The sequence below is a fragment of the Magnolia sinica genome, chromosome 4 (genome assembly GCF_029962835.1).
Source record: "Magnolia sinica isolate HGM2019 chromosome 4, MsV1, whole genome shotgun sequence".
In the NCBI taxonomy this organism is placed as follows: domain Eukaryota; kingdom Viridiplantae; phylum Streptophyta; class Magnoliopsida; order Magnoliales; family Magnoliaceae; genus Magnolia; species Magnolia sinica.
The window spans coordinates 63,842,719-63,857,557 of NC_080576.1; the positions used below are offsets into that span (position 1 = coordinate 63,842,719).

Sequence of the window (14,839 nt, forward strand, 5' to 3'; positions counted from 1 at the left end):
TAATTACATCTAGTAGAGGAATATTGACCTTCACTTGTTTTAACACCTCTAAAATGTCCTGAGAGTTAGAGAGAGGTTTTGGTGTAACCAACCGATGGGGAAATGTGGCAACCAGCTTGCCTTGAAGTTTCAGTTCTAATTCTTGTAGAGTAATGCTAGGTCTATCATTGTTATCCTTTTCCGGGTCCTTAGGCTTTTTAGCTCTAACCAGAATGGTTTTGTCAATGGTCTTCCCACTCCTAAGAGTGGTGATAGATTTAACTTGCTCCATTTGATTTAAAGAGCTTGGGTCGCTAACTTCATATTGTGGTTTTGGATTGGGAAGAGGTTGAGCTGGAAGGCTCCCCTTGTTCCCAATCCCACTTTTAGTTTCAAGTCCTTGTATAGCCTTTGTGATGTCTTGAAAGGCTTGTAGCATACCCTGATTAAAAAGCTCTTGATTTTGAAGATGCTTTAAAGCCGGATCCTCTTGAGGTTTCCCTTAATGTGGAATTTGGTTAGGGAATCCTTGAGGTATAGCAGTTTGTCCATTTCTCCAACTAAAGTTTGGATGGTTTCTCCAGCTAGGATTGTACGTATTAAAGGTGGGCCCACTGAAAGGTATTTGGTAATTATTACGGCATTAGATTGCTCATTCAGTACCTCTTGAAAGGCAGATATTGTTGGATAATTTTCAGTTGTATGAATGTTGCAACCACAAATGTCGCAAACAATTTCCTTACCCGTATCCTTCTTTAATTCCATGGCCTCGAGTTTTCTGGTGAGATAATCCATTTTAGCATTGATATCATCGTCCTCTTTCAGGAGATACATTTCACCCCTCTCCTTGGATTCAGTCGGCCTAGACATGGTGCTTGGTTTTGAGGAATGTCCCATGATTGTGTGTTTTCAGCAAGCTTATCAAAGTTGTCCCATGCATCATCGACACTTTTATTATAAATTCCCCATTACACATCGTCTCGACTAATTGGCGCATGAGAGATGTCAATCCATCATAGAAAAAGTTCGTGATGCGCCACATTTCAAAACCATTTTGTGGGCATGAACTGATAAGATCCTTGAACCGCTCCCAACATTAGAAGAATGTTTCATCTTCCTTTTGGGCGAAGTTCATGATCGACTTTCTAAGGGTTTTCATCTTATGGTATGGGAAAATTTTCTTTATGAACTCCCTTGTCGTGTCATTCCATCTACCAATAGATCGAGGACATAGTGAATGCAACCACATCTTAGCTTTCTCTTTCAAAGAAAAAGGAAAGAGTTTCAGCCTGACCGTATCGTCAGACATGTTGGGAAAATATAGAGTGGCTATGATCTCATCAAACTCTTTCGGATGTAAATATGAATTTTCAGATTCAAGCCCATGAAATTTTGGAAGGAGTTGGATTACCCTTGGCTTAATATCCATATGTCCCGTATTTTCTGGAAAAACCGTGCATGAGGGTGCGCTCACCCTCACCGGTTGTAAATAATCTTGTAAAGTACGAGGCGGGGGTGCTTGTTGCACCTCATTCTCATCCTGAACTTCATCCACCCTAAGTTGGGGTGGATTTGGAGGTTGATTGGCTAGTTGATTTACGGTCATAACCTCGGTTAATTCTAAGGATCTCAAGTGGTGTCTAATCATGTGATGGATAGTTAACCCTTCAACCAATTCTCCTTCACTCAAAAGACGTCGAGTGTCGTCACGGACCCACTTGGGCATGAAACACTGTCAGCCCTTAATTTCAGATTCTAACCTAACCTAAAAAGGAAGAAAGGAAATAGAATTCTAGAATTAGAAAGGGAGAGGGAGTTGGAAAGAAGTTACCAAATTAGAAGTTCCTAATTAAAATCTTGCAAAACAGAATAAAACAAGTCAGTTTCGAAAAATAGAAATTCTAAAATTAGAAAGTTCCTAAAAAATATAAAGTAAATTAGTTTCTAAAAAAAATAGAAATTTGTTAAAAATAGAAAATAAAACGAACCCTAATCTTAATCTAATTTTAAAACTAGTTAATCTAAGAAAAACGCAACCGTTAGTCCCCGGCAATGGCGCCAAAATCTTGTTCACAACCCCAAGTGTAGGGTTGCGGTGTAGTAATAATCTTGGTGAGACCGAGGTCGAATCCACAAGGACTGAAACTTGTACGTATTCTGAAAGTAACTAGAGCTAGAACTAGAAGAAGATATAGTATAAATCTGGAGAATTTAAGAGAATAATTGTAAATTACTTAACTAAAACTTGTAAATTCAAAGGTGGGAAACTAAGGTTTCCAAGGATCCACTTGTAGAGGTGAGGGAGATCTATACTTGATTCACAAACTCAATGGGAATCAGAGTTCTATCTTATCCAATTGGAAGATTACTCATTACAAATCAAACATGAACTTCCTTTAATCGAGTTCTCAATGGATGAGAGGTATGAGAACTAGAATTGATTCCATGACAAAACCATACCCATGAGACAAAGTAAACAATATAATTTACTAATCCACAACCACTCTGAGAGAATTATGAGAGTTAAGGAGGATTTCATCATCTAACCATGCCCAGGGGACGATGGTGAACAATAGGGCTTCCTAATTTCACAATCTCATTAATGAAAAGGACATACCCAAAGCTATCGTAGATTCATTGTAATTCAAGTCACAACAAACCATTAAAAACTACGAGTATTCCTTTTAATCAAACTAGAATCAAAGATAGTTCAACTTAAATATGAATCAAAACTATAGAAAACATCCCTTCATGCTATAAGCTTCACCTCTTAACCCTAGCTAAGAGGTTTAGCCAATCATAGACATGATTGAACTAGAATCTCTAATCTCTAAAAACATAACAAAAACAACTAAGAAAAAGGGAAAAACTCTTGATGGAGAAAGTCGGCCGATCCTTTCTCTCCCTCTCTCTCTCTCTCTCTCTCTCTCTCTCTCTCTCTTTCTCCTCTTGCTCACATCCCTAGTTGCTGTCTCTCTCTCTTTCCCTTATAGGAGTGATGTCCATAAGTCGGCTGGAGTCAGAGAGCCGACCATGTTTTCTCACCTTTGCTCTTGTGCAGCGAAAATGCAAAAATAAGTTGTGTTTGATTCGATTTTGGGAAGAAAAATTGTCCAGTCCACTCAATCTGACTGCATAGGAAGGGTCGAATCCCCTCCTGAAGTTTGGATGGTCTGGATCATTGATCCGATCCTGACCATGATCGTCCAATGCACTGGAACGTCAGGTTTTCTCTGAATGCTATTACGTGCATAACACATGTAGAAACTGAGTTTTACGTTAATAGTGGGGCCAACATTCCCTGACGTTTGCAGAATCAGCTCCATCCATCAGTTTCGTGGTGTAATCTTCACCTAGGAGAGGTCATTTTAATTTACTGTGGTGTGGCCTACCTTGTTGATCACATGGTGATAAACCACGCGTCCATCATCAGAGAGGGCGATCCTGGGCATTTCTATGGCTAGGATTGCTTGTGTCCTGGTCGGACCCCTCATTCGTTCGAATGGGCAGTTTGGATCATCGATCGGGACTCACTTAGTGGACCCAAATTCAAAGCCATCGTTGGAAAGGAAACGAAGGAGAAAGGGAAAGAAATTTCCTTTCTTGCGTTGAAGTCAGGTCAAACCATGTTTAACTCGGTTTCTAATTTAGTGCACAATAAGTGCACCCCTATGATGCATGTGCAACATGCGTGTGGGGTCGACAGTGATGTTTGCTTAGGAAATCCACAATGCCCATTCATTTTTCCATCCAATTTAAGGAGTTAAGTCCAAAATTGAGGCACATCCAAGGATAAGATATGCCCCAGGATTAAGGGGTTATGGTGATCTTTCCGTTGGACCACTTTTATAAAGATCTAAGGGCTATAATTCTTTGTGTATAGTTACTTTATGATACTCAGGCCGGATATAAAGTTTATGCCAAACGGATGGTGGCAACCCTGTGATCTTGAATTCAGTATGATTTTCAGGCTTCCTTATCTTCAATTCTTCGATTCTCTTCCTTCATCACTTGGTTTTCTTGGATCTTTGGCATGTGAATTCTTTAATCTTGGTCTCCTAAGATCCATCCCTTGCCTTGGTCATTCTTGAGCATCAAATCCATGCTTTTAGTACTCTTTTCAATCTAAGCTCTTAAATTCACCTTGCAAGACAAACATGATTAAAATAAAACACTAAGCATTATCATGTACATAAAACCAAATAATAACTAGGGTCTAATATGCAATATTTGACCCTCAATAGGCAAGAATTTGTTCTGAGCATTCCGCTCAAACAAACAACCGGTTACCAGGCTGATCCTGACCTCACCAGGTGGACTTTATATGTTGACGACTCATCCAATTCTAAAGCCAGTGGGGCCGGGATAGTCTTGGAGACTCCATATTAGGTATGTATGCAATATGCTTTAAGATTTGGATTCTAAGCCTCTAACAATGTAGTAGAATATGAAGCCTTGCTAGTCAGATTCAAGCTGGTAACCACCTTAGGAGCACAAAACTTTGAAGGTTTTAGCGATTCACAATTGGTCGTCAATCAAATCACCAAGGAATACCAACCTAAGAAAGAACACAAAAGGCATATCTACAAAAACCTAAGGAATTAATTGGCAGATTCTAAAAGTGCAATGTCGCCTTGATCCCTCGAGCAGAAATCTCTAAGGTCGATATGTTAGCAAAGTTGGTCACTGCGGATGAAAATGATATCCCGAGATTACTAAACCAAGCATTAGTGAATCCAACCTTGTCATAGCTCTTCCAGTGAACTCGGAAGTGACTTGAATGGATCCGATCATTGATTTCCTTAACGAAGATATGCTACCTGAAGATCAGAAGGAAGTGCACAAACTGTGAACCAAGGCAGCTCGTTATGCCATGGTCAATGACATCTTGTACAAGAAGGGATTCTATCTCCCTTATCTTAGATGCCTCCAACCAGATGAAGCAGAGTACGTCCTAAGGGAAATTCATGAGGTTATTTACAAAAACCACTCCATAAGCCAAGCCTTATCTCATAAGGTCATTTAGCAAGGGTATTATTGGCCGACCATTAAGGTTGATGCTTGGCAGTATACCAGAAAATGCGATAAATGCCACCGCTTTGCAAATATACCTCGGCAACCTCCAGAAGAAATAATTCCTATGGTCGGGCCATGACCATTCGCCCAATAAGGGATCGACATCATCGGTCCCCTTCGGACTGGCAAAGGCCAGACCAAGTTTGCTGTGGTCGCAATCGACTACTTCACAAAGTGGGCCAAGGCCGAGCCTCTGGCAAAAATTATCGAGTAAAAGATAACAGACTTCATTTGAAAAAAACACCATATATAGGTTTGGTATTCCCCGCACGATTGTCTTTGATAACGAGAAGCAATTTAACAATAAGCAATTCTAAGGAATGTGTGAGAACCTCGGGATTCGGAATGTCTATTCCTCACCATGACACCCACAGGTCAACGGGCAAGTCGAGGCGGTCAACAAGATCATCAAACACCATCTCCGGACCAAACTTAAAAAGGCCAAGGGAGCGTGTGCCGAAGAACTCCTCAATATTCTTTAGGCGTATTGAACTACAGCCCGAACAACCACTGGGGAAACCCCCTTTTCTTTAGCCTTTGGAGACAAAGCCGTTACCCTAGTGGAAATTAGGCTACCAATTGTTCGGACAAAGTTCTTCATCGAACAGTAAAACTCCAAGCTAATGGCTCTAGATCTCGACCTTCTCGAGGAAAGAAGGGAACAAGCTCAGATCCAGACTGCAATCCGACAACAACAAGTAGCACATTTCTACAACACTAAGGTAAAAACTAAGAGGTTTCGAGCTGGGGATCTAGTCCTTCGGAGAACCTTCCAAAACAATAAGGAACTTGGCTCAGGAACATTGGGCCCTAACTGGGAAGGACCTTACATGGTGACAAGTATAAGTCAACCTGGATCGTACCGTCTGGAAGATCTGGAAGGTCAGCTTCTACCTCACTCATGGAATGCTGAACACATCAAGATCTACCATCCCTAAGGAACTGATTTATACTGATTACATGGTTTACTGTGTACTGATCTAGTTCGAGTTAGTGCAATAAAATCCTACAATCTGTTTCTTACTCCCACGCCTATGGATGACCATCCATTGAAAAAATCAACAGAGGGCTTCCCAGGATAACTGGGAAGAATAACCCCTATCAATGAGTTGTCCCCCCAAGCGGAGGTCGAGTTCTACACTACTAGCACATACATAGTGAGTGGAACACTACTAAGGGTTCTCCCTAGTAAAAAATAAAAACCTAGTCGACTGATCAAATCTCGAAAGATGGAGATCTATTTGATCCGATTTGCCTACTTAGAGAAATTCGCATACAAATACTATGCTAAAAAGTGAGTTGTATTCATAAGGCTCCAAGGAGCGTATTACATTAAAGTCCATAAAAATCGAAGGTACAAAAGGAGGTTATCTTTAAGCCTCCGGGGGCTGCTCAGAAGCACATCTTTAGTAGGGGCTTCGGATTCAGAGCTAGTTCTTTAAAGCCAGAGAGGTCTAAATTAGGATAGGCCTCCTTAACCTCTTTAATGCTCTTCATGAACGTCATTTGGTACAAAGCATCACTGTCTTCTAAATATTCTTTGGAAGACTTGAATTCCTTGACAGCATTCGCTCGAGCTGAGGACATAGCCGCCTGAGCCTCTACCTCAGCCTTCTCAAGCTTTACCTTCAGCTCCACATCATCGGCCTCCCATTGAGCCAACCTATTAGAAGCCTCGGCAAGAAGCTTCTTTGTCACCTTCAGCTCGGCCCCTAGATTTGAAGCTTGAGCCTCCATAGAAGAGCAGGCTCATTCAGCCATAGAAGTCGTATCTTGAGACTCCTTAGCCGTAACGCGGAATTGTTTAGCCTCGACCCCCATTTACAAGAATTTATTCTCGCTCTCCCACACTTCCTTCCATAAGCGCACTATGTCGAGGTGTACCTTCAGAAAGCAAGGAGCAAACTGCCAAAAGAGCAAGAGAGGATGTCAGAAGTCGAACAAAACAAAAAAATAACAACAAATGCTTAGAAATTCTACTCACTCTGAGAAAAATCCTCGTCGTTGATGTAAGGATCATGTCTGGAGAAGAATCTAACATGCCGAGGAACTTAGCAATGGGGTTATGCCATCCCACCTAAGGCAATAGCTCCTCTATAAGTCCTTATGTCATCCTAGAAGGACACTGCCTCTCTTCCCAAACCTTAGAAAACCCAGTAGGAATCCTGCCAGTATCATCGGCCTCTACGAGCTGAGCCTCAGAAGAAGGCTCAATAGTTCCAACGAACCTCCGCGGGAAGAACCTCCTTGCGAGCGGTCGCCTCGACCATCCCTTCAACAGCAACAGGGGTGAATTCAGTAACCACCGCCTCATCTTCAACTCGCACGATAGTAAGAGATTAAGGTCTGACTCTCCCTTTACTTTTAGAGGTCATCTTCAGCTTCTTTTCCTTCTTCACTGGCACAGTCTCCTTGGGGAGAGGTGCCTTACGCTTCGAGACATGCTTCAACAGGGGATGAGCTTCAAGCATTTCTACATTAGTTAGAACAAAAGAGGATTTAGTTACGAACTCACAAAATTTTCTAAGTCCTAAAGGTTAGCTAAAGCTCTTACCTATGAGCTCGGTATCAAGGTCTGATTTAGGCAAAAACTCTAGTTGAAGAAGTCTTCTCCAAGATCGATCTTCCTCTCCTAGCGACCTTGTTCCTTGGATTTGAGCAAGAGATTCGTCTCCGAAGAGGGAAGGGTATTTGGGAAGACCTGTATCAAAGAAAACATGCATGAGCTGTTAAGAAAATTAAAAATCAACCAATTGAGAAACGATTGAAAAAGAGCTACGTCCAAGAAGTGAACGCGGTGGGAACCAAACCACAACATAAAGTCAAGCCGGGTACTTCCCAACTTCCAGAAGCCCAGAACCATTTGTCCTTCCAGTTTTTATTAGAGGTCGAGACATCTGTAATCATACTCCCCTCGGTCCCCCTCTGAGCAGAAAGGTAGTACCACCCTTATGGAACCAGTTGGGCTTCACTTGGTGTAGATGGAGGAATTCGTTGATGGTTAGATCAGGCTACTTGAGGTTAGACCAAAGGGCAGAATAGCCGATCAACTCTTGCCAAGAAATGGGGATCAGCTATCCCAAGGCCAACTCTAGATAAGAAAGCACTTGTCTTACTATGTTCTGTAGTGGACGTCTCAGTCTGCACTAAAGAGTGACCTAAAAGATGGGTATTGCTCCCTTTGGAGGATGAGTGGGTAGCTCGTCCGGTGAGGGAACTTGGAGAACAATCAACTCGGGTATATGGCACCCCTGTCTGATTCGAGCTAGGTCAACCTCTTTGAAGGATGACCTCATGGGACCCTTCTCCTCCTCTCCATCATCTCTAGCGAATTTGTCGAAGTCCCCCTTAACAGGCATATCGTTCTCCACCCTAACTGGCCGCTCTGCCGGGGATGTTTTTAACACTCGCAGTGACTGTGATGCTTGGAAATCAGCGTCGCTCATCATCACCAACGGCGACGGTGGGTTTGACATCGGGCTAAGGCTACTCGCCCCACTGTCATTGCCAAAGGCCCCCTCCCATGAGCTGAGTGAGTTCGACATGGTAGTTATCCCTACGAATGTCAAAAACCTTTAACAAAGAAGAAAAGAGAAAATGGAGGGGATGAGTTGAGGATCAGGGATCACCGGGAAGAAGATGTCGCCATGTCACCACTGGTAACTTTGCTATTTTTCCAGAATTCGACTCTGTATGCAGTAGCTAAAGGTTTGAGTGTAAAAGGGGAAGAAGCAAAAGGGAGATGTAAGTAGTCTCGACCAAGGGCTAGGGTTTTGCTTATATAAGGAGCCCACGTGCAGCCTTTAAAGGCTCTCATTATGGTGAATCTCATACGACACCCCCTCGACTACCTATACTCGGACACGTGTCGCAACCCCACTCGTTGCTCGACCCTACTATCGAGAAATGGTCACGCGTCCCTCTCATTGGTCAGATACTGAAAGGAAGGGCTGACAGGTCACGTGGCCTCGAGCCACGATGCACCATCTTGACTACGCCATGCATGATTACTGACATGCCTCGACTCTTGTGTTGGTCGCCATACTTAGCGTTTATGGTGGAATAGTCTGACCTAAGTGCATTTATGGTGGAATAGTCTGACCTAAGTGCTTTCGACCTACTTTCTGAGTCTATGCAAGTGACTCAAAAGTAGGGGGCCTTACTGTTATAGGGAAAATGGAGTGACCTGTGAAAGGATGTTGAACCAACAACCAGTACAAACCAATGAGCCAAGCTACTCGAAAGAGGACTACTGTCAGAGAAGGGCCAACCATAAGATAGGTCAGGACGACCATTAATCGACACTTCCATAGATCAGCAGGACCATAGGTCATAAGCTAAAGACTACTGGAGTCAAGGACATCCATCCCAAACTTGCTTAGTTAGTATTATCATCGGAACGATACCGACCTACTGATAGCTCGGTGTTGTCTATCTCCAAGGCACTCTCTGCCTTTACCGACCAACCTTATCTATGGGGCAGACGTATCCATTTGCTTTCGACTAATGTTCGCTCCCATCCAAGGGAAACAACCCCAGGATCTCTCTTAGAATCCCAAGGGATAGGGTCGAAATCCCAAAAATCTTGGATGTCAAAGATCTCCGAGATATGAGGAGTCCTAAAATAGAAAGGATCTCCAAAGGTGTGATCTTCTCTCTAACAATCAAGATCTTTCGATTGTGTGATCTTCCCTCTCGTATAAATAGGGAAGCCCCTAAACGGTGAAAGGTAGACACACAAAATATAACCTAATAGACCGATGACTCTTTTTCTTTTAAGATCATTTTAAACAAAGACCCAGATTCTTGACTTTGCCATCAGAGGGCCTCCTGCATAAACCAGGGTCTAATTTATTTGTTTCATGTGCAGGAACACAAAGGTCTAAGAAGGGTCTACTGGAAAACTGCATGAACAGTTTTCATTACTGAGTCACTAACAATGTGAGCCGCATCTGTTAGGTCATTTCCGAGTTAACTCAGTTACTCATCACTAATTTCAATGATGGAGCTGGTTGGGTTCGGCCACTCAGTTCAGTAAGTAGAGTGTGGAGCTGAGCTTGGATCCTGGTGTAACATGCATGATGGTTCGAGTTATCGGTTTAGTTAGATTGGACTGAGTCGCTTGATTGGGCCATCTAGTTACTATGTTGACTCAGTGAGGGAAGGCTACTGTGTTGAGCTCATTATAGAACCGTGATGGGCTGTGAATTAACTTTCAATGTTAGATGTGATTTGCACTAGGAAAAGAAGAAGATTAGAAGGAAATGCAGCACTGGAGTTGCTGACTGAGTCACAGGTGGTTTGACTTAGTCCTCGGTGATTCTGATCCCATCTGGCCCGGTTATAATCTAGATTGATCAGCTGGATCAATCAGGTTGTAACAACAACATGATTTGAGTCATTGAGTTGCTGAGTTGGGTCTGGGTTTGAAGTCGGGTTCAAGCGAATTGATGTGGAGTTATCTCGGTAGAACCTGTCAATTTCAGTGCAGCCTGATCTGAGTTGGGCCGCTTCTGTGCTGTAGATCGAGCCATCTCTATCCAACAACATCTATGAGGGTGCTTTAGCCACTGTTTGAACTTAGACTCGAAAGCAGGTTGTGATTTAGTGAATCAACTCATCACTGAGTTGGCTCATTCTAACTTGATGAGTGTAGTAACATGAGAGTTGGGATTTGGGGGCTGATTTGGTCTAGCAATTTAGCAACTACTTATGGAGATAAAGTCATGTTGAGTTGATCAAGCTGAGTTGCAATTGACTTTTAATATTGTGTCAAGTCCACACCAGTAATGTAAATCAACTCATTTCGAGATGAGGCTAATTGTACTTGATTTTAATCTAATTTGGAAATCAAATTGATTTGAATCATAGAAGCCTCCTATTACCTCATCCAAACTGAAGTGAGTTGAGATTGGGTTACACTAGAGTTGAGTCGAATCAAGATGACATTTGACATTAGAACTTGTGCTTAGGGCACATAAGTTCTTTCTAGCCAATCTAGACGTTTATCAACACTTCAAGGTGAGGATTCACCCTTCATGCTTTCCCTAATTATATTAATTAGATAAGTGTAATTTCATTTGTCTTTCATACCTGACTTATTACTCGTGCTTAGTTTACATGATAGATCTATTTTCATTTAACTCTATGCTTGGTTTAGAATGTGATTTAAATTATTATGTACATTGCAAAATTGATATGCTTTATATTGTGGAATTCTCTCCAATTTTAGTTAAGTAGACCATCTTATTTACATATTATTAATACACTTGTAAGATGATGGAAGTGATGCTTGTTTGTATTTGGAGAGTTGAATTGATTGTGGCTTGATTTAACACTTAATTATCTTAAGGAGTTGTATTTAAAATCTAATGATATATGTTGATTGATATGTGTATTAGAGTTTCCTTGAACTAGTGGCCATTTTGTGAATGGATTAAATATTATTTCGTTGTAGACTTACCAACTCGTGGATTATTTGTACCTAGGTGGCTTATGAATTATATTATTTTATTGTCCCTGAATGACTTACTGCCTATGTGGCTTTTTGGGAGGATTCTTTTTATTGAAAATATATTTATACTAGTGATGGTAATGTATACATGTTGAATCATGAGTGGCCACTAGTTGTAGAGGTTTATAAAAATGGAATATCATGAATCTATTGTATTACGATCACAATGCTTTAGTTATCGGCCGATATGCTAGGTTACGCGTGCCCTATAACGACTTTTCAGCTTCTATGATGTGTTGATTATAAATTAGACTAATAAAGGATGAGTTGATCATGCATACATGGCATGTGGGCATTATCAGGTGTCTGATTGACTTTTTGAAAGACTAGTGTACTGTTCGAATGACCCTTGTCTCATTTGGAATGGGTCAATTGTTTGAAAGACTTATTCTCTTACATGACTGGGCCAACTGTTTGAAAGGTCCATCTATTTGTTTAGCTATATGTGCATCCCCAGGCCGATTACATTCATACATTCATACATTAATTAAGATTAAATTGGCAATTGAATATTGTGGATATTTGTGTTATATTGGTAAAAAGTAGATTGTATCTCCTTGTGTCATACCTTGATTTGCAGTGTGAATGTTATAGTTATTTGTGTAATATTTGTGAGAAGTGGATTGTATCTCCTTTCGCTACACTTTGAATTATAGTTAGATGTGTAATTGGTGTTGTGCTTGTGAATTGGAAATTATAATTTAGATATTATAGTTTCTTGAATTGTACTTGAAAAAATGTGGATTGTCTATTCTTCTTATTTACAGGTGGTATCCTCTAATATTCTACTTATGGAGTGTAAATTGTACATTCTTATATTCTACTTGTGAAGTGCATATTGAATATTGTATTTTCCAAAGTTCTATTTGAGTATTACTATTAACTATTGTATTACCTTGGTAATCTCAAGAGGTATACCTCACTAGGATAGCCATTAAAGCTATCAAACAATATTCAGTTGGTATAGGATATGTAGATAATGCATAGGTTGACATTGGCACTTACATGGAGGATAAGGAGTTATCTGATCTTGTAGTTTAGATTTATTACTTTTTAGTTATATTTCATATTTAATGTAGTATATATTATTTTTTCTGGAGTCATTTTTTTATAAGCCCCATGGGTAACCATTTATACATTTGAGATTTATATTCGAACATTTCCTCTATGAGTGGTTTGTTTTTTCTTCCGCTGCGATGCTCACTTTTAATAAAGAAGAAAAAAATTACTGTGAGATGTGGGCTTTCCTTGAAGGTTAACACTCAGATTTTGAAAAATGAGTACTAAACTCGGACTACAAAAACTGAGTGTTACAAATTTAGAAAAAATAAAGGATAAATTAAATTTAATAGTAATTAATAGAGTGAACTACTCATGTTAGAAATTAAAAACATTCTAGCAGTTGAAATGGTGTGTCTGAAAAATGGATTTCCCTTTGCAAGGGTAGTTTGCACTAATTGCAATAAAAATGTATCCAACGCCCAACTATAACCCAAAAAGAAAAAAAATAAATTAAAAAAAGTAGATCGAAAGTAAATATTCCAAAACACCTACGTTTTTATATTGGAGTGGCCATACAAAGCAATTAACAATTAATCAACTTAAACTATCATTAACAACAACTGTTATTAAGTATAGTGAAACGTTAAAAAGCTTCCAAATATATTCAAGTGATATCCACACATTAAACAAATGCAAATAAATAAATAAATAAATAAATAAATAAATAAATTGTTATTAATGACAATGTACACATAAATATCCAGTCTATACATGCTCCATATTACCAACGAAAAGTAAACATACTTCTAATGTAAAATGAATGATATTGAGGACACCTGCATGGTTAGAACTTAGTAGTAATAATAATGTCTTCTTCTAAGAAGACAATGATAACAACAAGTAAGCTAAGGTAGTGTTTCCTTTGTCTTGTAGGTAGGTCATATGGCGTTCAAGCCATGTGATGTAGAAAGCTACTTGTGGGTTAAACATGTATCATGTAACATTATGCATTTATGATTAGGATGAACCTGTTAATTCATAATTTTGTCAGTTGGTGTGTTAGTATTTGGTCTAGAGTCTGATGAGTCCTGAAAGCTGAAGATTAGAAACTCGAAGACTCATGACCCTCAATGGCCTGAAGATTCAAGATCACATAGCTTCGCCTTGTGTAATGCCCCATGTTTTCAGGACCCAAGTATATGATTTGTTTCCCAAAAACCTGAGTGTTAACGTTAAAGGATGGTCAAATTCGAGTATATAATTTTTTTGTTTTCAAATATCAAAGTAAGCAGATGAGCGTAGAATGGACAAATCATATATAATGAAAATTTTCATTTACATTTATAATGTACAAGAGGTTGCCCATAATGACTTATGCAAACTAATGTCTTGATATAACAAATACAAGAATGTAAATATAAGCCGCAAGACCGCACAACTCCTCTTAGCAATACGACTGTGCATCCCTGGCATTGTACCCGGCTCCTCATTAGTCTGAACCTAAAAATCACTTAAGCCACTTGTGCTACCTGTATGGTTATATATTTGATGGATGAGTGGCTAACTCAGTGTAAATTCCCCTCAAGATTATACACCGCCCCATTAGGTAAGCATAGTTAAGAAAAATATAACAAAGTATACAAAGCAATACATGATGTAATCTTTATAGATGCATAGATGCATACACATGCTCACAGACCTAAGGATGCACATCTAGCTGGTAAAAAAAGTCATCCAAGGAGAACTAGCCACCTAGAAAAGTACTCAAACGTACACCCAAGGAGAACTAACCACTCGAAAAAGACTATGCAACGAAGTCGCCCAAGGAGAACTAATCACCCGAAAAAGACTATATAATAAGGTCGCCCAAGGAGAACTAATCACTTGGAAAAGACCGCATGCCATAAAAATGCATGATTAGCCCAACCATTATTATTCCATTTTACAACCAGCTAGTTTAATAAAGCTCAAAGGTCACTACGGGGGTTCATGACCCAGCGTAGGCCGACAACTCAGGCATAGTGTCCCATTCTACCATCCCTGGCTCATGAGGCTACCACCTTAGGATGTTTAATAGAAACCCATCGACTAGTGGCCAATCATATTTCAGTATATGGGGCTTACCAACACAGGATTATATAGAATAAAATGTCAAACCCATCTAAGGCAAGTACCAAAATAAAACCATGTAGGGCGAATATCAAAACTAAGCCACATAGGGCGATTAGTAAAACTAAGCCACGTAGGGCCAATATCGAAACCATGCGA

At 40.1% G+C, this 14,839-nt stretch overlaps 1 non-coding gene across 1 annotated transcript; it reads left to right on the plus strand.

Annotated features, from left to right (window-relative positions):
• The first annotated feature begins 1,025 nt into the window (after nucleotides 1-1,025).
• Nucleotides 1,026-1,132, plus strand: LOC131244767 (small nucleolar RNA R71). The gene has a single exon (XR_009170544.1). It is a non-coding gene; the product is annotated as a small nucleolar RNA R71 (small nucleolar RNA).
• Nucleotides 1,133-14,839: the final 13,707 nt, after the last annotated feature.